This window comes from Mustela nigripes, chromosome 4 (genome assembly GCF_022355385.1).
Source record: "Mustela nigripes isolate SB6536 chromosome 4, MUSNIG.SB6536, whole genome shotgun sequence".
Classification (NCBI taxonomy): Eukaryota; Metazoa; Chordata; class Mammalia; order Carnivora; family Mustelidae; genus Mustela; species Mustela nigripes.
The window spans coordinates 129131342-129153379 of record NC_081560.1 but is presented as its reverse complement, the minus strand read 5'-3'; the positions used below and the strand labels follow the sequence as shown (position 1 = coordinate 129153379).

The window sequence follows — 22038 nt, the reverse complement described above, 5'->3', positions numbered from 1 at the left end:
TAGAAGTGAGTGGCGACTTTAGGGGCCCGTGTCTGACTGACAACACTCTCCCTTTCTCTTTGTCCTGCACACCTATAATGATTCAAAGAGTGGCTGAGCTGCCACTCAGGGTCTTAGAGCAAGAATCACACGGAGCAGAGCCCCTTGTTGGTCGGAAATGGAAAAAGAACACAAGCACAAAAGAAACCTTCCTTGTTTTAAGTGAGGGTGTGATCTGGGGGTTATTCGTTTTTGTAGCATGATCTAACCCGGACTGATTGATCCGTCTACTCCCCCTCCCCTCCCCCATTCCCATGCTCCCTATCTTCTAATGTGCCTCAAACCCATCTGGTAACTTGGCACAACTCCGAGAACCATGCTGAGAGGACTCCCCGAGCGTCCTGTGACAGCTCCATCAGAACCAACTTAGCTCAGAACGTTTCAGCAAGTTTCATGAAGCTCCCTTTTACAACGATCTTACCGCTTATCTACACCTCTCGATATTAAGCGCTTATTTATAAAAACCAGATTCGGCCTGGAGGACCCCTTCCTTCATCTTGAGCTTGAGGAATGGCAAAAGCTCCCCTCTGATAGCCTGCCACCTGGATCACGTCAAGCCGAGTCTCGGCTCCATGACCTAGTCTGCCATCACTCCCTATAACCACACCATCGGGGCGTTTGTGAGCAATTCCCAGATATGTCACTGGCTTATCCAAAGAGAAAACGCTCAATATTTTGAGTCCTTACCATGCTGCAGGGAATTGCACAAGACAGTTGTTAAGGATACCAACATTATCGTGGCCATCTGGTAACCAGTGGGAGACAAATGAGTAAGGACAGAACAAATGATGGAATATAACCAGTACCAGCGGAAGGTGTGCATGTGACCTTCTCAGATAGGAGGCCAATACCCAGATGTATCTCTAATTATGTTCACTTAGTTCCTCCGGCTGGAGGCTTCTCCGAGAATGGAGATGTTTCGCTGCTTTCAAGAGGACATCTTTTAACAGTTTACGTTTCTTAGACGCCTGTCTGGGCTGCGGGCAGCCACTTTGTCAGCTGGCATATTTAATTACAAGGAAATATATTTATATTGAACGCAAGTCCCCAGATGAAGTTCAGTTTTTAAATGCTGATATACGTCCCAAGACATTTCGGGTTGAGATTTTTACTGCAGACCAAGACACGAGTTGACACTTCGGGTTCAAATCTGTGCTTTCTGGAGAGTTAAAGCACAAAAGGTTTGACTGGAAATATTCACCAAACGTCATTATTAGAGTATCTCAGTCCTATTCAAAGAAGCAGCCCCTGAATGTGTCAATGGTATTATTATCCTCTATTTGTCCAAGACATCGTGGATGAGGGGGAGGGGCATAACCACGAACCCCCAGGACCTGTATTGGCGGCTCAGCACCTAAGACCATCTCCTGCAAAAAGTAAATACTGTGCACATCTGCACACAGCTCCCAGAAGTCTATCTTGCTTGTGCTATTGGCTTTCTGTACTGGGGGGAGCGCTGCGCTAGTACCTCCAAGTTCTTGAAATGAGATGGGGAAGTCCTGCTTTTCAGGTTGAATGATAGCAAAAGAATGGAGGCGTTAGAGTTTGTTTTCTAACAGGTGTCCCCTGGATTCTTGGGAGCTTTTCACTTTCTTCTCATCCCCTCATTCTCTTCCCGTTTTTCTCCGACCATTTTTCATGATAATACCATTTCTAACTTCTTAGTTCTCTGTTCTAGATGCAGTCAGCTCCCTGGCCTCTTTGGTGCTTAGAAATGATGTGGGTTTTTTGTTTGTTGTTCGGTGGGTTTTTGCTTTTGTTTTCTCTTCACCTCCCCCTAGCTTGAAACGCTTATCCTTCTCTCTTCATGCCGTTCCCAAAACACAGGCCAAGCCAGGAATCCACTTTTAGTTGGAAGAAAAACCAGCAAGTTCGCTCAAGTCCGTGTCCTGGAAATGTGTCCTATGATGGAGACAGTATCGCTCAGAGCAATCCCGGGCCTGCACGCCCTGGGATCACAGAGGGCAACTGGGAAAAAGCAGACTCGAGGGGCTCATCTACAACCACTAACTCAGAATCTCTAAAGTTGGGGCCCAGGAATTTACATTTTTAATAAGCTTCTAGGTAACTCATGTACATTAACCTTAGAAACTACTACCTCTGAGTCAGAGTTTAGCTTCTTGCACAGACTTATAGTAATTTATTGAGTTTGGGTTTTGCTATCTCTCTCTCTCTCTGTATGTATGTGTGTGTGTGTGTGTGCTCGCGTACACACACACACACAAAGATCTTCCTCCACTTTTGATGGTCTTATGTCCCGACCACCTCCTTGACAGTTGAAAATACCCTCAGTTGCAAATGCATTGAATACATCTAACCTACCAAACACTGTAGCTTAGCCTAGCCCACCTAAGATGTACTCAGAACACTTCTGTTGGGCAAAACCATCAAACACAAAGCCTATTTTATAATAAAGTATTGAATATCTCGTGTGATTTATTGACTTCTGTCCTGAAAGTGAAAAGTAGGATGGTCGCATGGGCTCAGGACGGTTGTGTGTTGCACGTTCATCCCCGTGAGTGCATGGCCACCTGGGAGCTGCGGCTGGTTGCGGATGGCCAGCACCACAATGTGATCGAGCCACACAAATCGGCAGGCTGGGAAAAGATCCAAATTCACAACTCAACGTACACTTCCTACTGAACACATATCACTTTTACACCATTGTAAAGTTGAAAATTGTTACATTGAAACATCACAAGTTGGGGTTCCTGAGTATATATATACTTATAACCTGTTTTCAGGTTTATGCTTCTAGCCAAAGCACCCCCCCCCACCCCGTACGCAGAACAGAATCTAGGACCAAATTCTCTTCTCCTTGTCACTCTCCCAGGATTGCTGCAGGTAGCACAGAAGACAGCAAATTAAAAAAGACTCCATAACCAAAAATAAGAGGGACAGATGCACTGTTGGTTTAGAAATACTACCATAATTTCCGGTACTGATAGGAAAACAAAAAATTTACACACGTCTTTCACAAAACACAGCTCTTTTGCTCTTCACAACAACCCTATTTGTAGGATTACTGCTCGTGAATATCCCCCAGTTCGGAGGTGAGATAACAGGTTCATACACCCAGAAAGCAGAAAGTGACGGATGTGAGACTGTCATCCAGTCTTTTAAATGCAAGTTTGATGAGCTTTTCCTTATGACAAAAGAGTCATAAATAGGAATAACAACATTATTATGATCATTAAGGTAATATTTGATTTCTCTTCCTACATGGGTGTGGTTGAAAGAAAATCTTTGTTTATTTGACATTATTATTAGAGACTTAATTAAGGTACAGTACTGGGGATGAGGGTGACGGCCTTTGGTCACGGAAAATACGAAACTTCTGTGTCATCACAAACTGCACAATTCAGCCAGTTATAGGTCAGAATTCCACTCCAGTTAAGTTAGCTTGTTGTGATTTTGGAAAACTGCAATTCACACGGCCATGATTTAACAGTAGGGACACATCTTTTATGCACAGTGGTCCCCTCCTTACCAGAGGTTTTGCTTTCTGCCGTCTGTGGTCAACAGCAGCCTGGAAGCAGACAACTCTCCTCCCGACACATCATCAGAAGGTCAGTAGTAGCCTAACGTTATATCACAGCGCCTATGTCAGTCGTCCCACTTCCTCTCACCACTCAGGCATTTTATCGTCTCACATCACAGGAAGAAGGGTGAGTACAGTACAATAAGGTATTTTGAGAGAGACTACTTTAGTGTCCAGTTTTACTGTTAGTTATTGTTATTAATCTCTTACTGTGTCTAACTGATAAACATTTTCTTAGGTTGTATGATTAGGAAAAAAACAGGATAGATAGGGTTTGATGTGATCTGTAGTATCAGGCAACCGCTGGGAGTGTCAGCATGTACCCCCCATGGATGGGGGGTATTACGTATATCTCCTTCCTACTGTCTACCCACATAATAGGAAATGAAGCCAACTTTAGGTTGTGCAAGCCCAGAACCCCTGTGCCTCCTGAACCTCTCCCATACTAAGAGGCTAGAAGTGCAGTTGAGACCTGGTTTAATGTGGCAATGTTTAATAATACCAAAACAAAAATTATGATAATTTTGTTTCTTATGAAAGGAACCCTCCATTTGGACCAGAATTTTGGCATTGTTTAGACAGAGGCAAATTTCCAACCTTACAATTAGACATGCCCAGAGGAATTGCCTTTAATATTTACAGGAGGGGAAAAAAAAAGGAAAAAAAAAAAAAAAAAGAAAGAAACTCCCCAAAAAGCAGACAAAGCCCATGAGACTCTCAGGACTGCTAAGAAAATTAACAAACCATTCTAGGTGAGAGTAAAGAGAAGATCCAGAGTAAAGGTGAGATCTGGAAGAACCAACAATTCATCTAGGGTAAAGTTTCTCTGAGGTGTCTTCAGAGAAACTTTACCCTAGATGCAGTTAACTAGTGCTTAGTTAACTGGAGAAATATTTTTTTCCTCAAGACAAAGCATGGTCACCTTCACATGAAAAGTATGTATAACAGAGAATAAAATTATGAGTTTGGAAGAGCTTTCCAGATCTAAAATTCTATGATCCTATAACTTTCCCCTAAGCCTTTGCATTAAATTAACTTCTTCCTCATACAGCTACAAAACTATTAAATTGTTCAACAGCTGTCATATTTTATTTTGCCCTAGTACACTAAGAAACAAATAAAGCCAAACAACCCTTTCAAGAATTCTTATTTAAATTCCTTAGCTACTTCTTTCCTCCTTATGCATTTCATGTACGTATAAACAAACATGCGTATGCAGCTACCCATGAAAGAGAAGCTGCCAATAAATGCTGCATAGGACATTTTCCCCTTTCCAGTTCATAATAGGTCTAGCAGATAAATCTAAGAATGAATAAAGAATGAATAAATTGCACATTTGTTTAGCAAAAGACAAACAAAGTGTTCCTGGAACAAAGATTTTCTTTCAACCACACCCACATAGGAAAAGAAATCAAAGAATTACCCCAAGGAATCTTACTCTAACACACTTGAGTCAGTGGTAGTTGGTTGGGTTATGTAGGCATACCCAACTTGATTTCTGTCCACAGAAAATGATCAGCAATAAATTGTTGGTCCCAAAGACTGAAATTTTCAACCATATTATGATATTCTATTAAAATGTCATCCTATTCCTCAATTCTCCCCTCCACCAATAAAAAAAAAAAAATGCCTATTTTTAAATGAAATATTCAAAGGGAATAAGAGACCCAAAATTACTAAACCTCATTTCAACTTCAATGAGAAGAATTTTGCCTATTAAAAGTTAATACCTAAAGTACACTGCTTGTAATGCTCAACCAAAATTACTCTAATCCTGTGCTTATATCATAATTACACGTTTTGTTAACCTCTCTCAATGTCAATTTTTCACTTATTTATATATTTTCAAAGTCCAAAACAGAATTCCACAGAGAAACTGTAATTATAACATGAGACTCCACCCAAGCTTTTCAAACAGTAACTGTATACCATTGCTTTAATCCTCAGAGTTGGGCTGGGAATGGGGAAGGGGTGCGGGGGGGGGGGAGGGAAAGAGCAGGCTTTCATTCTGAATAGCACGTTGCTCAAGTTGTCTTTATATACAAAGAGAGATGCATGAAATAGCAAACACAATGAATTAATGGAGCATTGACTTTCAAATATCCATAATGCTATTTTTTTTTTTAAACAGATAATGGTGGCCAAACGCACAGGAGACGGAAAACATAAATTCTGGAGGAGGAATCTGCTTTTATCTTTTACACAACATTTAGAAATGTAACTTTCTTTTTCATTCTTGGGGGGAGGTGGGGAGAAGGGAAGGCTGGTTTCGGAAACATCACACTATTATGCTTACTGAAAACCACTATAATCTACTTCTAAAATCAGTAAGCTTTAAAAAAAAAAAATCTTAAAAAAAAATCTTTGCACCAGGATTTTATAGAGCCTGGTGGAAAAAGTATGCATGTTCCTTCCTGCACCTAATTACCTCAACTGAAAAATCTGCCAAGTATTTTGCCCTTTAGTTCTCTTAATCGTATTAGGGCAAATGCATTTGGATGCCAGTAGAAACAAACATTTAAAGATTTTCACTTAAAAGATTCCAAATATGTATGAAGGCTACACTTGAGACACAAAGTCCCCAGTCCTTCAAAGACAACATAGCGTGTTCTTTTTTTTCCGCAAGCAAATATGAATTTGCTCAAGTTATAAAACTTGATGTCTAGTTTTGAGACAATTTAAGTAAAATAATGTCAATTCGAGAGGCTCTTACAATGATTTATGCTTCTTTCTGTTACTTTATTACATTAGGCATTCCTTTCTCAAAGCTTTATACTTTTCAACTTGCTCCTAGCAACCAACCAACGGTGAAGCATCAACTTTATGTACCTGGCACCAGTCCAATTCTTACTGCTATTGACAATTATACTGAAGTTTCCATTTAATTGCTGCTCTGTTGTGACACTGAATATTTGTCATAATTAGGCATTTCCTATTTTCTGTCCATTCATTTTTGATTATTACCAAAAAGGAACATTTTTTTTAAAATTTCAGAAAACCTAGGCATGAAAATTCTACAGATAAGAGCAGCTACAGCTGTTACTATCATTACCAACATTGTAACATGCAGCAAAAACAAAAAACAAAAAAAAAAAAGAAAGAAAGAAAAAAAATAGAGAGAGAGAGAGAGAGAATATAATTTCTCGGAAGGTAATTTTCCTTTCAGTCTAAGTGCTCTTATTCATCTTACAGTTACTCAATGATTTCCTGTTCTAATTACAGAACATTATACAGAAAGACATTTGTAAAAGCAAAATGCAGCAGTGCGTATGACTACATAGCTTGGATTGGTTGAAAGTGTTTAAAATTCCAAAGTTGTACATCAACTTTATCAATTCCTGAATGCAAGTCCGAGTCCGTGTGTAACACGTCCCGCCATATTTCTACATCTCTCCTAAGGCAGTAAGCTTAGTACCCGAAGTAAGTACACATCAAAGGGGAAAATACATTTGCAGTTAAACTGATGTTGAAGAGTTGGGGTAGGGGAAGATGGGTTGTTGGTGGTTGTTTTTTTTCTCTCCCCCTCATCAAAGCTGTTCAACTGGAAGCATGCCAAGACAAGGAGTGGAAAGTATTAATAATAAAAATAAATTAAATGCCTGATTAAAAGGGAGAGAGCACAAGATTCCATCCGGAATAGAAATGAAAATGCCACAAACTATTTCATAAAAACAGACTGTGACGTAAATTACACATCAGGATTGCACTGTTGTGGTTATTTTGAGAAATGGTTTGTACTGTCAGTCAGCTGCTGCTGCCCTACCCTTGCTGATTTTGTAATTCTCTACCCAGTAAGCAAGTGGGGCAGCCCTGAGATTGCTAAGACAGAAAACAGACCTAGCCATAGAGAGCTGGCAATAAAAAGATAATGTACTTTTAACATAACAGAACAAGAAGATTGGCTTTATTAACTAAAAAAAACGACTTTAAATGGTCCCCAGCTTGCCATTTGTTCTGATAAATGGAAAGACAGCTCTTCCCAGGAAAGGCCACAGAAACATCACTGGAGAACTTATAAAAAAGAAAATGTGGGAAAATATCTCCGTGCATGGTTGTAAACAAAAAATATTTCAAATGCAAAACCTAGGGCTTTTAACTCGCTGTTTCCCAAAGCCGGCCACTTTAAATACATGGACGCACACACACAAAAATACATGTTAGAACGTTCATATTGGCTTTTACCCTGACTGTTGCTTCCTCACTCCGAAAAGAAAACAATGCCAGGCTGAACTAAAACCAAACACTGCCATCGCTCTGAGTTACAAACGAACCCACTGGAAGCCAGCCAGCTCCACCTCCAAGGTTCTCCCAAGTGGTCACTGAATTCTAAGCCACATTCAGGAGCCATTCTGGATTTCCTTCTGAGAATTCTGCATCTTATTTCCATACGGCTCACGTCAGCTGGAGGCGAGTGTCACATGTGAGGGTGGTTATGCAGTAAGTGTCTCTCCTCTTGAGACCACGTGGCCAGATTCTCAAGTGGGGAAAGTGGTGACCACATTTGGAGTGGGATTCTAAGGGGTCCGACCCACCTAACTCGCCTCCCCTTCACACACTGTTAGGCTACAGTTAGTCATTCTCTTTCAGCATAAATGAATTTCAGTATCTAAAGAAGAATATATAAAGGACCCATGAGAACCCCAGGAAACCAGGGCTTAGACAAAATTTTCCCTACTCTAAAAATTGTGCCAAACGTTTTCTCAGAGATGAACATACATATTTATTTATTTACTAGTGGTCCAGTAAGACTGTTATATTGGATTTGAACTTCATTAAACTCAACCTTTTCTAGGCTGATGAGGAACTACAACTGAGATTTAGTCAGCCCTGTGGTGACCATGACAAAGTTGCTGGAAGAGAAGGAAACCTGACCTCATTAGTCCAACTGGTTTTAAAAAGTGTAATAACTTCTGCCATCTTTCCCCTCATAAATCTATACGAATTTTCATTTTCAAGTTGTATCTTACACTTGCCATCACTGCAAGAACCGTAATCCCACTATGCAGCAGCTGTATAAACCCTTTACATTTAAGAGACCCTCCTGAGCTCCCACAACTCATGAATAAACCTCATTAAGGTGTGATACGGGATAGATCAATAGCAAAATAATTAACTTCCACACATCAGTCTCTCAGCGTGTAAGATCCAAATGTGTGCCTTAGCAAAATGACCAATCGCCATTTGCTATGACTTTCATGGACAAGTAGTCAACACAGATCGGGCTAAACCTTGTAAATTCCAACAGGGTTTATAGGGAAACAACAACAACAAAAATACACAAGTGTGTGGAGAACTAAACATCAAATAGTGTAGGACAGACTAATATTGATTACTTAATGCCTAGCATTTTGAAGATATTTTATACATATATCAAATGTATTTTATACACATTTTATACATACACATATGTGTGTGTGTGTGTGTGTGTGTATAAAATGGATGGTACGTCTACTTTCATTAAAACTCTGTAGCCCTTAAAAATAGCAAAATCAAATAAATGTTAGGGCATGCAAAGATTGTTACATTGAGTGAGAAAAAATTAAGGTATGAAATAATATATTCAAACCTATATCTTTTGTTTAATAGCGTTACTGAGCTATAAGTCACACATCAGACAATTTATTTGTTTGAGGTGTACGAGCTTTTAGTATATTCATGGACTTGTACATCCATCACCACAATCAAATTTAGAATACTTTCATTCTCCCAAAAAGAAAATTCTGAACCCTCTTACTCCCACATCTCCCTGCCCCTCAGCAGTCCTAGGAACTGCTTAGCCTACTTTATGTCTCTATCTATTTGCTTATTCTGAACATTAAATATAAACAGTATCATACAGTATGTGGTTCTTTGTCACTGGCTTCTTTTGCTTGGCATGCTGTTTTCAAGGTTCATATATATCGTCAAGTGTATCAGTATTTCATTTATTTTTATTGTTGAATAATATTCCATTGTACCGATATGCCACATTTTATTTACCAGTTCCATCAGGTGATGAGATATTATTGTTGTTCATACTTTTTGGCTATGAAAAATACTGCTATGAACATTTATTTAAAGGTTTTCATATGGACATAGGTTTTTATTTCTCTTGTGTATATACTCAGAAAGGGAATTGCTGGGTCATATAATAATTCTGTATTTACCTGTTGAGGAATTTCTTGGTTTTCCAAGAGGCTGAGCCATTTTACTTTCTCTCCAGCAGTGTATGAGGGTTCTGGCATCTCTACATCCTCTCCATCATTTGCTATTATTTGTCTTTTGATAGCCATGCTAGAGGATGTGAAGTGGCATCTCATGTTGTTTTGTTTAATGTTTCAAAAGCATTCTTAGTAGATGAATGCCTCTAGGTTTGAGATTATATGTGATTATTTTCTCCTTTGTTTGCCTGCATTTTAACTGTGTGATTTTTAAAAGATGGGGAACATCTGGCAAAGGTATATGAAATTTCAAGGGATCTCAAATAGTCAAAACAATACTGGAAAAGAACAAAGCTGGAGGACTCACACGTCCCAATTTAAAAACATATTACAAAGCTATAGTAACCAAAACAGTGTGGCACCAGCATAAGGATAAAATGTGATTGAACAGCAAAAAGAATCCAGAAGTAAACTTTCAAACGTATGGTCAACTTATTTTTGATAAGGGAGCCAAGACCATTCAACGGGGAGGGGACAGTCTTTCCAACAAATGATGTGAGGGAAAACTAGATATTCACAGGAAAAGAATGAATTGGCCTTTAGAGCCCACTACATACAAACATGAACTCAAAATGGATCAAAGACTCAGATTTGAGAGCCAAAGCTATAAACATAGCAGGAAACTGTTATGACTTTGGATTTCACAAAAACACAGGCAAGAAGAATTAAAAAATAGATAAACTGGATATCATCAAAATAAAAAAAATATTTTGTGCATCAAAGGACGCTGTCAAAAAAGTAAAGAGACAACCCAAAGAATGGGAGAAAGTGTTTCTAAATTTCATGTCCAGAATATATAAAGAGCCCCTACACAACAGCAAAAAGACAAACAATCCAGTTAAAAAATGGGCAAAGGTCTTGAACAGATATTTCTCCAAGGAAGTTACACAAAGGATACATGAAAAAGTGCTCGACCTTATTAATCATCAGGGAAATGCAAATCAAAACTACAATGCGATAACCACTTCACACACACCAGGGTGGCTACTATTTAAAAAACAAATAAAGGCAAAAAACTCCAAGTGTTGGTGAGGATGTGGAGAAGTTAAAACCCTCATTCTTTGCTAATGAGAATGTAAAATGGTACAGTTGTGGGGCAAAGCAGTCTGGAAGTTCCTTAAATGTTACATAGAGAATTACTATATGACCCAATAATTTCACTTTTAGGTATATACCCAAAAGAATTGAAAACAAGGACTCAAACTGATACTTGCACATCAATGTTGATAGCAGTATTATTCATAAGAGTCAGAAAGGGGAAACAACCCAACCGTCCACCAATAGATGAACAGCTTGGCAAAAGGTGGAATATACAAACGAAGGACTCTCGTTCAGCCATAAAAAGGCACGAAGTTCTGACACATGCTACATAATGAAAACATTATGAGAGGTGAAATAAGCCAGACACCAAGGGACCAATATTGTATGATTCTACTCCTATGCGGCTTCTAGAATAGGCCAGTTCTTGCAGACGGAGTCGACTAGAGGTTGCTAGGGGCTGCTTGTGGGAGGAGGGGACAGGGAATGGGGAGTTGTTGCTTAATGGGTACAGAGCTTCTGTTTGGGGTGATGGGAAAGTTCAGGAAACAGTGGTGACGTTTACGCAATATCACAGGAATATTTAACACTACCATACATTAAAAAATAATTAAATGTTCAATGCGATGCATATTTTATACAATATAAAAGGAAATGACTCACAGGGGTTGTTGTCTGTTTGAAGGCGCTCTTAGTTGTTCTTGGGAGGAGGACAGGCGTCTGTCCAACCAACAACTAGAATACAGACTCCTGGAGGGCACAGAAGTGGTGCCCTCATTTCTTGTGGCGGGCCCAGACCCCCGCACGTGCGCTCGCAAGTGTAGCTGCCTGCAGTCAAGCACCTGACCTTCCATCCAGGAGCGACAGCAGCTGTGTCCTGGGTTCCCCCAAGGCTCTGGACCAGGAGTACTTCCTAAAGGCTGAAGGAAACTGGAGAAAGTTGTCCAGCAAAGAGCACTGCTGTCAGGGACTGCTAGGCCTTTTCAGATGAAGGGTCATGAATGAAGGCAGACGTTTCATTTTGGGAACTTTTTTTTTTTTTTTTGAATGATCTCATCACTTGAGGAGTGTGTGTGGACCACCCTCAAAGTGCTGGACCCACCTCCACATGACCGCACTGACTTCTGGGAGCTCACCTCCTGAGGTGAAGAAAGTGGTAGGTAGAGATTGCATTGTTTTCTGTCTTACTATCACAGGGCTTTGGATGCAGCTTAATGAGGAAAAGAGGGCAACGGCCTTTTTGGTAACAGTGGCTCATCTTAAATCAGTGGTCTTCAAAGTGGTAAACCCCACCCAGAGGGTAGACGAGAACTTTCCTAGGCAAGTAGGAGCCTGGGTAGGTAGTAGCCTACCTACACAGAAATGGGACAGATCCTCAACATCTCGATCATTCCCTCTTCTGTCCATGTGCCCAGGGATGAGACCGTATTCACTATGGCCAGTCTCCTTCTTTAACGTCTCCCCACTGGTCTTAGGCCCACTAAAGAGACAGTCAAAATACTGGTTCTGAAGAAGCCTTCTCTATTGCTGTATCTAGACACTTTAAACCAGACGCTTCTATTCTTTCCCTTCGTCCACATATTTCTGCTAATGAAGCTTGGCAGTAGAAATGCAGTACTTTGGCCTGTGTTAGGGCGCTCTGAATTCAGAAAAGCCAGAGCAATAAAGGTTAATGATGCTGATCCCTTTAAATCTAGGTGGAATGCTCTGAAGGTCTACCAGATTTTTTTGAAGTAAATTAGATAAAACCTAAGGATAAACATTTCATATGATTTATTAAGAACTGTTATACTTTAATAAATACAGATTTTAAAACTTAAGGTTTTTATCAAATCATATATGTTCATTTTAATTACAGCCAATAACCATTGATATCATGTTTAACATTTTCTACCTCCGATTAACAAAAAACTCAAACTGATGATGAGAAAATTCAGATGTCCACTGAAAACCAGGTAAAGGTCTACATACAGTGTTTGGGAAATCTAAAGCCAAATATGTAGATAAAATCTAAAAAGTAAGAAGAAAATGTGAAATAACTTTAATAACCTATCTTTTTTGGCTTTAATTTTTTACTATTAAAAGCAAATTCAATGACTATTTTGCCCCTCTCAGTTTTATTGAACTATTACTGACATTTACCATTGTATTAATTTAAGGGACGCAACACAATGATGTATGTGTTTACCAAGAAAAGATTTTGTCTTATTTCATAGGACAAGTGTATGTGTTTCTCTAGGGTATATATATACATATATATATATATATATATATATATATATTTTTTTTTTTTTTTAAGATTTTACTTGTTTATTTGACAGAGATCACAAGTCGCCCCTCTAGGGTATATTCTTAAAAAAAAACAAACAAGCAAACAAACAAAAAAAAACCCCGATTTTATCTAACCCAGTATACTCACAATATTATTTCAATACATAGGCAATATAAAGAATTACTAGAGTGATAGTTCACATTATTTTTTTTCCATATTGAGTTTCTGAACTTTGGTATACATTTAACATGTATGGTCTCTCTTTATTTGGACAGGCTATGCTTCGAAGGCTTCAAAGCCACTTGTGGCTGGTGGTTATCATACTGGATGGCACAATGGTAGAGAATCCACCAGAAAAGAAACTGGAAGAACCCTGTGATAGATAGTCCGGGCCTGAAGAGGCAGCCAGCACAGTTGGGGCTATTCTAAGTATTTGCCACAGTCCCCATGATGACTTTCGGTCCTGAACTCTCAGACCCATGATCCTAAGAGGTTCAGAAACACAACTGAAAGAAGAAAACAACCCTGGAGAGAAGGCCTCCGGCGGCTGTTACTTCATCGTTCTAATAACCAAACTCCCAAGCAAGGCCAAATGGTAGCAAGCGGCCCTGTGTCATTATCTCAGCAGAGATACTTGCTTGCCACTTCCGGTTTTCTGGTGAATGATTAAAAATAAATAAATAAATAAGGTAAAATTAAAAAACAGAAAGCTTCAACTATAAAACCTGGTAAGAGCCCTCTCTCTGAGTTATACCTATTTTGCTGCTCTAACTACAAGTTCACCTGGTGCCATTTCCACAAACCATCTGCTCTATTTTTTTTATCACAATGCCAGGAGAACATCAGTTGTTCAGAATGGGTCTTTTTTTCTTTTCCTTTTTTCTAGTGTGTGCAATATGAAAATTAGTTTAACATCTGAGGGAAAGAGATACTTATAAAATGTACTGGAAACTGAAACCACTATTCAATCTCACGCCACTGCAGTCATATAAAAACTCTGGCACCTTCTAATGTGCTCTCACAGTGCACAGTGGAAAACTGTCATTGAAAGCTGATGATATGGATAGGCTCTGTCTTAACTTCCTTTTGTACAGTCTTAGTAGTGAGTAAGCTGATGTAAGACAGGAGGAGGAGGAATCTGGTTTATGCACATTTCCCATAATATATATCATCCGCTGAAAATCATTTCCACTGTAAAATTCCGGCTTTCCTCAATCTCTAAGATCCACACCTACTTCCCTTTTCTCATAAAAGACGCAGTAAACAAATCGTAGGTGACTAATGCATTAATTCCAGTTATAATTCCGTGGTTTCATATCACGAGTTAACCAGTGCTACAGATCCCCATTTTAGATTTTTTTTTTCAAAAAGAGATTTTATTTATTTATTTATTTATTTATTTATTTATTTATTTATTTGAGAGAGAGAGAGAGGACAAGCAAGGGGAGTGAGAGGGACACGCAGACTCTGTGCTAAGCCCAGGGCCCGACAGAGGGAGGGCTTACTCTCACGACCCTGAGTTTAGGACCTAAGTTGAAATCAAGTCCGACATTTAACCGACTGAGCCACCCAGGTGCCCCTATTCTAGATATCTCTGTGAGATGGTTTATGTTAAGCAAGGGTTGGGCAAGTATGGGCCAGATCTGGCCAGAAGCCTGTTTTTATAAAGTTTTATTGCAACACAGCCATGCTCCTGCATGGACAATGTGTGTGGCTGCTTTCCCGAGACAGCAGCTGAGTTGCAAAGTTAGGGAGCTGTGTTGTGACAGAGACTTCATGGACAGTAAATCTGATCTATTTAGTGCCTATCTCTGCTGATTCCTATTCTGGAGAACAGATTATTGCTTCCAGAAATCTGTTATTTTGGATCATTAAAATCAGTTTAAGTCCAACGTGCAGTTACTCTGTCATACTTTACTGGGTGTATTTGTTCATGCTAGGTCCCCCTTTCTCTAAAGGGCAGGAGCAGGGTCTCTAGCACATTGGAATCCCTAACAAGTGAAGCACATGGAGCACATGGTCAGTTTTCAACAGATGTTAATTTCAATTAATGTTCAATTAATATTTCAAATTAATGTTTTCTGATTATTCACTATTTGGTGTCCTCTACTCCTTGTCTAGCCTCTCTATCTTGCTGTATGACCCCTAAGGGTTGCATTCCTGGGGTTCCTTACACTCTGGCTTTTTCTTAATTCAGCACATGGAAGACACCCACAGGAAAGCAGATGGTGGAAAGAGAGAAGTTGGGGTATTTCTTCCTTGCTTTCTGCCTGTAGCCTTCACCAGGTAGCAGTATTTCCACCCTTGCTTCTTGCTGTTACCTGACCCCGGGTGCCTCAACCCCCCTTCTTGTTTCTTTATCCTAACCACACCTCTGCAAGGCTTCCCTTTGTTCCTATTTCTCCAGTTGAGCCCTTGGAGTGGAAATCTGGTTCTGCCTCAACCTTGACCGATACTCCTCCAGGCTTCTCGTTTGGCAAGTGGTAACTCAGTAGGATGTCCCCATATTCTGAGTTTCAATGAAAACCAAGAGAGGACAATTCTTCTGTGGGCCAGCCATATCAGAACGGCTGAGGGGCTTGTTTAAATAAAGATCCCTGGGCCACCCTGCCAACATGCAAAAGGAAAGTATCTGGGCTCGGGTCTCTGGATGGGTGCTTTGTAACAAGTATCCCAGGTGTTCAAGCACCTATTGAAACAGATGGTGAGATGCGGGTTTGGGGACAGGATGAAAATAAGAACCAGAAACCCAGTCTGAAACACTATAGAGTGTTTGAAAAATCCTCAAGTCAGATGTACAGATAAGGGGAGTACGGGAGGGGTGGATTAAGCAGAAAAGGGTCAGCGCTGGGGCACCTGGTGCCTCAGTGGGTTAAAGCCTCTGCCTTCAGTTCAAGTCATGATCCCAGGGTCCTGGAATCGAGCCCCACATCGGGCTCTCTGCTCGGCAGGGAGCCTGCTTCCTCCTCTCTCTCTGCCTGCCTCTCTTCCTACTTGTGATCTCTGTCAAATAAATAAATAAAATCTTTAAAAAAAAAGAAAAAAAAGAGTCAGCGCTTTCTACCAGAGGACCAGAGGGGGCACTGTGGCTGAAAACGGGAATTACTCTTCTCTCTTGGTAACACAAGTTAGCTCTTTAAAGTAGGCTACACATTTAAAAATCACATAGTCCGTAATATTGGCGTCCGTAGTCTATCCACTGTCAGTACCAGTACAGTGGCGAACATGAAGATCAATTGCTTTGAGAGTCTGGGAAGCAGGAGCCCTGTAGTTCAATCATCTGTAGGACTCAACAAGGTAGCATGTATGAAAGAGCAGCAGGGCGTGAGGTTTGCCAGCTCCTAACCGTGGGATCTGGGGAGTGACAACTTCACAGCATCAGGATCCTAATCTCTAAAATGGACATAAAACACAGTGCCTTCCTGAGAGCACACATGAGTTCAACGATGAAAATACTGAGGCTAGTGTAGGGCATAGTAAACGCTCAATAGATGTTCACGATTAAGACGGCTTTGTAAGTGGTTTCCCAAAGTACTTCACACAACACGAGTTCCTGGGAGAGAAGGGAGCACACGGCCAAGTGTTATGTGGGAAAGGGTACCATAGTATGGAAAACACTTGAGTTTAACAAAAGTGGCACAGACAGGCTTCTTGAAGCCTTTGACGCGCAAAGGGGCATTTCAGTCTGCAAGAGGCAATATGCTGCCATTCCTGAATTTATTTTACCACAGAATCCTCTCTCACTTCTCTCCCTTCTTTCCTCCATCTTTTTTTTTTTTTTTTGGTCATCCATGGCTCACCTGAAGAGGTTAGTGTTTTCTGATTGCATTTTGGGGACTACTCCCCCAAATGTTGATTACAGGAATCCCCAGCTCCCTGAAACCCCCCTTCTTGCATACACCCCCTGCTTAACACTGTAAACTTACAAGTAGATCATCATGCATAGTCTAATCACTCATCTGGGTAACATTTCAGAATTTATAAAGCGCCCTCACGCATTTGGATTCACTCGATGTTCCCAGAACCCCCTTTGAAATCTATTAGGAATATCCCTATTTTATACAAGAGGATGTAGAAAGCTCAACAAAGTAAATGACCAACTCAGGGTTACCCAGCTAATGATAGGGACAGGTCCTCTGGCACGAAATATCGTGCTGTCCCCACTATACCCCAGCTACCTTTGGTGTGGCCCCAAACCTCTGAGAGGGGCTCTGGCAGATTTATGAGAATCTGAGAGACTCCCTGGGCCTCTCCAGTGGGCCGGTGGCCTTGAAAATCTTCGTGATTTTATGAACTAAAGAGAAGCAAACTTCTCGTTTCAGGTTGTGCTATTAAAGTATCCCTTCCAGTCTCATGTTCAAAACAATCCCTAAAGTGAAACTTGATTTTGCCTTATTTGGAAGATAATCTCAGAAAGAGACTGCCATTGTATAAAACATCCTTCATCAGCATACTTCTCCACTGTTAACCCCTCAGGAAGCAAATTTTAGGCTCAGTGAAGCCAGTAGTTTTATTTCTCTGTAGTTCCTCCCTCCTTGGGGTCCCAGGACAAAGACTCACAAACCAGCCCAGCTTTATCACACGTACAGCTCACAGATCTATGCCCTCTGCATCATGAGAAAGGTGACATTTGATGTCAGAATTACCACCCATCTATTGACTGGTCAAACACCGAGTCCTGTGGATTAGGAAGTGGCAGGAGGACCAAAATCAAAGAGCTAGAGCCCCTCCTCTCAGGATGGGAAGCCTGGGAGGGGTGGTGGGCATGGGAACAAATAAATAAGTGATTGCACAAGAATCACAGCACAGGTGAGTTCCCAGCAGCCGCTCAGTGTCAAGAAAGTCTTCAGGAAGGCAATGCTGGAGCTGAGTTTTGAAGGGTACACAGACACCCCCAAGGCAGATAAAAACACCATCCCTCCCTCTTCCCCTTCTGTGTGTCGATCATGAACACATCTCTTTCCTTCTCTATGGGAAGTTATTACCATTATTCCCATTTTCCAGATGAGGAGACTGACACATAAGAAAGATAAGCTGACTTGCCACAGTCACACTGCTAAGGAGGTTTGTGGAATGGAGCTGAGCCCAGAGCCCAGGGCTGTCTGCTGTGGGCATCTCAAAAGGAAAGAGGCACATCTTAAGTCCCTGGGGCTCTAACAGCTATGGACCGATGGAGATGACAAGATTAAAGGACCATGACTGGAGTGCAGGCTCGGCCCTCTAACAGGTGGCAGAGAACCTAGGGAGCCCCGTTACAGGGTCCAGGTTAAACCCCGATGGCACCGGGAGTACCATTCCAGCATCACACTTCATTCATTCGAGCAAGAGAGGAAGATATGTTCGAGGAGAGCCAGATCTGAACCCTGGCTTTCATTTTCCACCTTTCATCATAGGTGACTGAGTGAAACCCTCCATCTGCCCCCGCAGCCTAAGCAAGGTCCACTGTCCCCGGCTCACGGGAGACAGTATTCCACATCCCCATCAAGTCTCTTTAAGGGAGAAAGAGGCCACAGTGGCCAGCATTCAAAGCCAAGATCCCAGGAAGGGTATCATATGTGTGACCAAGCAGATATTCAAGAATAATGCCTTCTGCTTTAGCTGTTAATTCAGAAAGTCGTTATTTAGTTTCTGTTCAGAAGTTTCTGAGCCAGAAGACACTGCTCATCAATGCATTTTCACTGGTGACCGTGACAGGCATCACGCCCCAGTTGCTCCCAGTCTTATGCTCCGGTGCAGAAGCCAGGAGATAAGACCCCAGGTGAAGCAGGGATGGTGGCTCCAAACAGAACTACAGTGCCCAAGGGACAAAGAATTAAAATGCAAAGAACCCCACAAACTCCACACTTTGGAGGTGTTTATGCCCCAGTCGTGGAAGTGATGGTTTTTATTTCATCATGTTCAAGCCTGAAATTTCTAAAGCACTGGTTGGTGAAATAATTTGAACAGAAAGGGGTTTAAAAAAATACAATTTGGATTATGACCAGGTTCATGCACAAGAAAAGCAAATACATCACCTATGTCGCCTACAATTTAAAGGCTCCCTTTTCGTACCCGTCTTACAAATAACCCACCCCTTCAATGGGGCAAGCTCCGTGCATGGAAGCGGTCAAGATTTCTTTTAATAATGAAAGGTATTATTAATATAGTTTGTCTCAACTGAAATTCAAACGCAATTTGATTTTTTCCTCAGGTGGGATGTGGATGGAGAACATCTAGATAATAGGTGTTATCATTTACAAGGCCAAGACAGAACCAATACTTTGCAGCTAAATGTAATTCAAGAAGCACAATTTAATAGCTCCTTTTAGTGACTCTTTACAAGCAAGATGATTTCAAGTCTCTGAACACCAGCCAAGATGCCACCAAAGTCTACTTAAATACTAGCAAATATTACATGTTATAAAAATTCCATGTTTGTCTCCTTCTCTGACTCGAGAAAATCACCTCTCTCTGTCATCCTACCTTAAGACAAAGCCTTTGTGGCCCCTCAATTCTTAATGGAAGGAGGGAGGGAAGGACTTGCATGAGGAAATAGTCTGCTCTTGCCTAAAATTAGCACTCATCTTCCACCAATGCTCTTTTTATTGGCTGTTAATCTTTCAGGTCCTTCAAGTCAAGTGGGACATCCTAAAGACCCTTTCTTTGCTCCAGTAACAAATCTCAAAGCTTAGAGGACTTCTAACAGCAGTTATTCTAAGGATTTAGTCCGAGGCACACATGAATGGCATCTTAAAGAAACTCCATCCGTGGTCTCATGCAGCCAAGAAAGATGCCCTGGGATCCATCAGCTCCCTCCACCTTCCCCTCGCCTTCACATCAAGCAGATGATTGAAAGTCATCTCTGTTCTTTCTGTTTAGGGTGCCTATTTCTAGATTAAAAAGCCACATAATTTACCAGCTGGGGGGGTGCTTATTATTATAAGTTTGCTCATGCTTTGAAATCTGGAACTAGACTCTCATCCTCACCTACACAATAAGGAGAACCAAAACAGGGGGCTTCCAAGGCCGCCATTTTCTTGCTGGCTGAATCTCCTCTCAGCTCTCTCTAACAGAGCTGGGCTTCAGAGCTAGGACAATGTTCTTGTGCCCAGGATAGTGGGAGAGATTCTTCCAATAAAATTTCCAGCCATGGTATCTTGGGTTAAAATGCTCTTCGTAAGTGTCAGTGAGTTGCTCCTTCACAGGTAACCATGAGGAGACCAGATTTCTTCAGCCAGAAGAAATGAGAGAATTCTTTTATCTTTGCTCTTGCATTCTTAAAAAAATTTTTTTTTTTAATTTCAGAACTAATACATAAATATAGTCTTGTGGCAAAAGACAAAGTGCAGACTCCCTTGACCTCACAATCCCTGGAACTTAAACGAAAACTTACACCTCCACTTCAATAGAACCTTCTTGAAAACCAGAGAACTGCTCTTCTCAGGACACGAAGGGGGCCTGGAAGAAAAAGGGAGAGGCCTGGCCCAGCAATTCTGCTTAGGTCTGAAGTTTCCCACTCTTTCAAAAATCATAGTGAAATAATAGCCCTCTTAATTCTTCCAGAGTATAATTCACTTAGCACAGACACACAAAAAATCCTGCTTATAGGACACACTGTGATGAGTCGGAGCACACAGCAAGAACGCTAGCCTGTGTGAACACAACCAGCTCAGCCCAACTCTGTAGCTGTGATACTGCTTCTTCCAAGCCTGGAGAAGTGAGAAGGATTACATTTTGTTCAAAGTATCTCATTACATTGATTTAAATAAGATTTCTAGACCTGTAAAAATTAAAAAAAAAATTTAAAATAAAAATGCATTTGTGTCAAAGAAGACTCTATAAAGACAGTTAGTGAAACCCTTCTGACACTCAGGTTGGGGGGACTGAAATCGTCTCTTCTGCCATGTGCATTTGACAGAAAGTAATAGAGTTCAGTTACACCCAAGTCAGGTGTTTCTTTCCTGCCAAACCCATCTTCCCATGGCCAACATAAGGCAACGGACAGGTGTTGAAAGATCTGCATTGAGGAATGTACATCACAGGCTTCGAAGAAACCTTAAACCTGACGAACCAGCTGCATCTCCAACAAAACTCAAGCACGACTAACTTGGAACCATTTTCTGAGAATATCTCACACACCTGGATAGGTAAGATACAGCCCAGTTTGCAAAATGCCAGGCACAGTCTCTGATGTTTATTCATATCACAGTCATCACAGACCTTTATGCCAAACAAAAGAAAAAGACAAATACGGATCTTCAGGCTACCTGTCAGAGTGTTCAGTTATCCTCCACTGTCCTGCTCGAGTCTATCTGCCTTTTATTGAACACCCACTATTGACGGGCAAGCGCTAAGCCCTTAATGTGTGTTTAATCACTGCAGCCATCCTGAGGGATATGTTTACTGCTTCCATTTTATAGAAGAGGAAATTGAGGCTTAGAGAGATTAAGCAGCTTGGTCAAGGTCACTGTGGCACCCAGGTCTGCTTGATTCCACAGCCCTGGGTCAGAACCACTGCTTGGGGCTTCTGAGAGACACCTATGCCCTGATAAACCTATGATATTGTGGGAGCGGCCACCAGGGCAGCTCCTTGAACAGAGCTGTGAGCTGTGTGCAGGGCCAGAGAGATGCCCAGAGGAGGGGACTATCAGCCAGGAATGACATTTGAGATCCAGGTATCGTATAATACATAGGACAGGAGACAGTCCTGGGAGAAAGCTGTGATCCTCCCCTTTCCTGTGCGGGGCTGGCACAGAACCTTACCCGACACTTTGGAGAAGACAAGAGGGAACCATTCTGGTTTTGCAGTTATAATCCCCTCCCTGCCTACTACGTGGTCGCAAGTATTTACTGAGTGTGCGACACTTTATTATTTTAAGAGAGGCCTTTGGAACCAGGAAGCTCGATGAATTTATGAGATCAGTGGCTATTTTTCTAAAAAGGTTATAATACAATCCATTTCATATGCA

General features: G+C 41.1%; 1 protein-coding gene across 1 annotated transcript in view; it reads right to left on the bottom strand.

The window, feature by feature from the left end:
* ARID5B (AT-rich interaction domain 5B) overlaps window positions 1–22038 on the bottom strand; it is a 174606-nt gene that overhangs the window by 88536 nt on the left and 64032 nt on the right. The gene's annotated exons all lie outside the window — the stretch shown is intronic.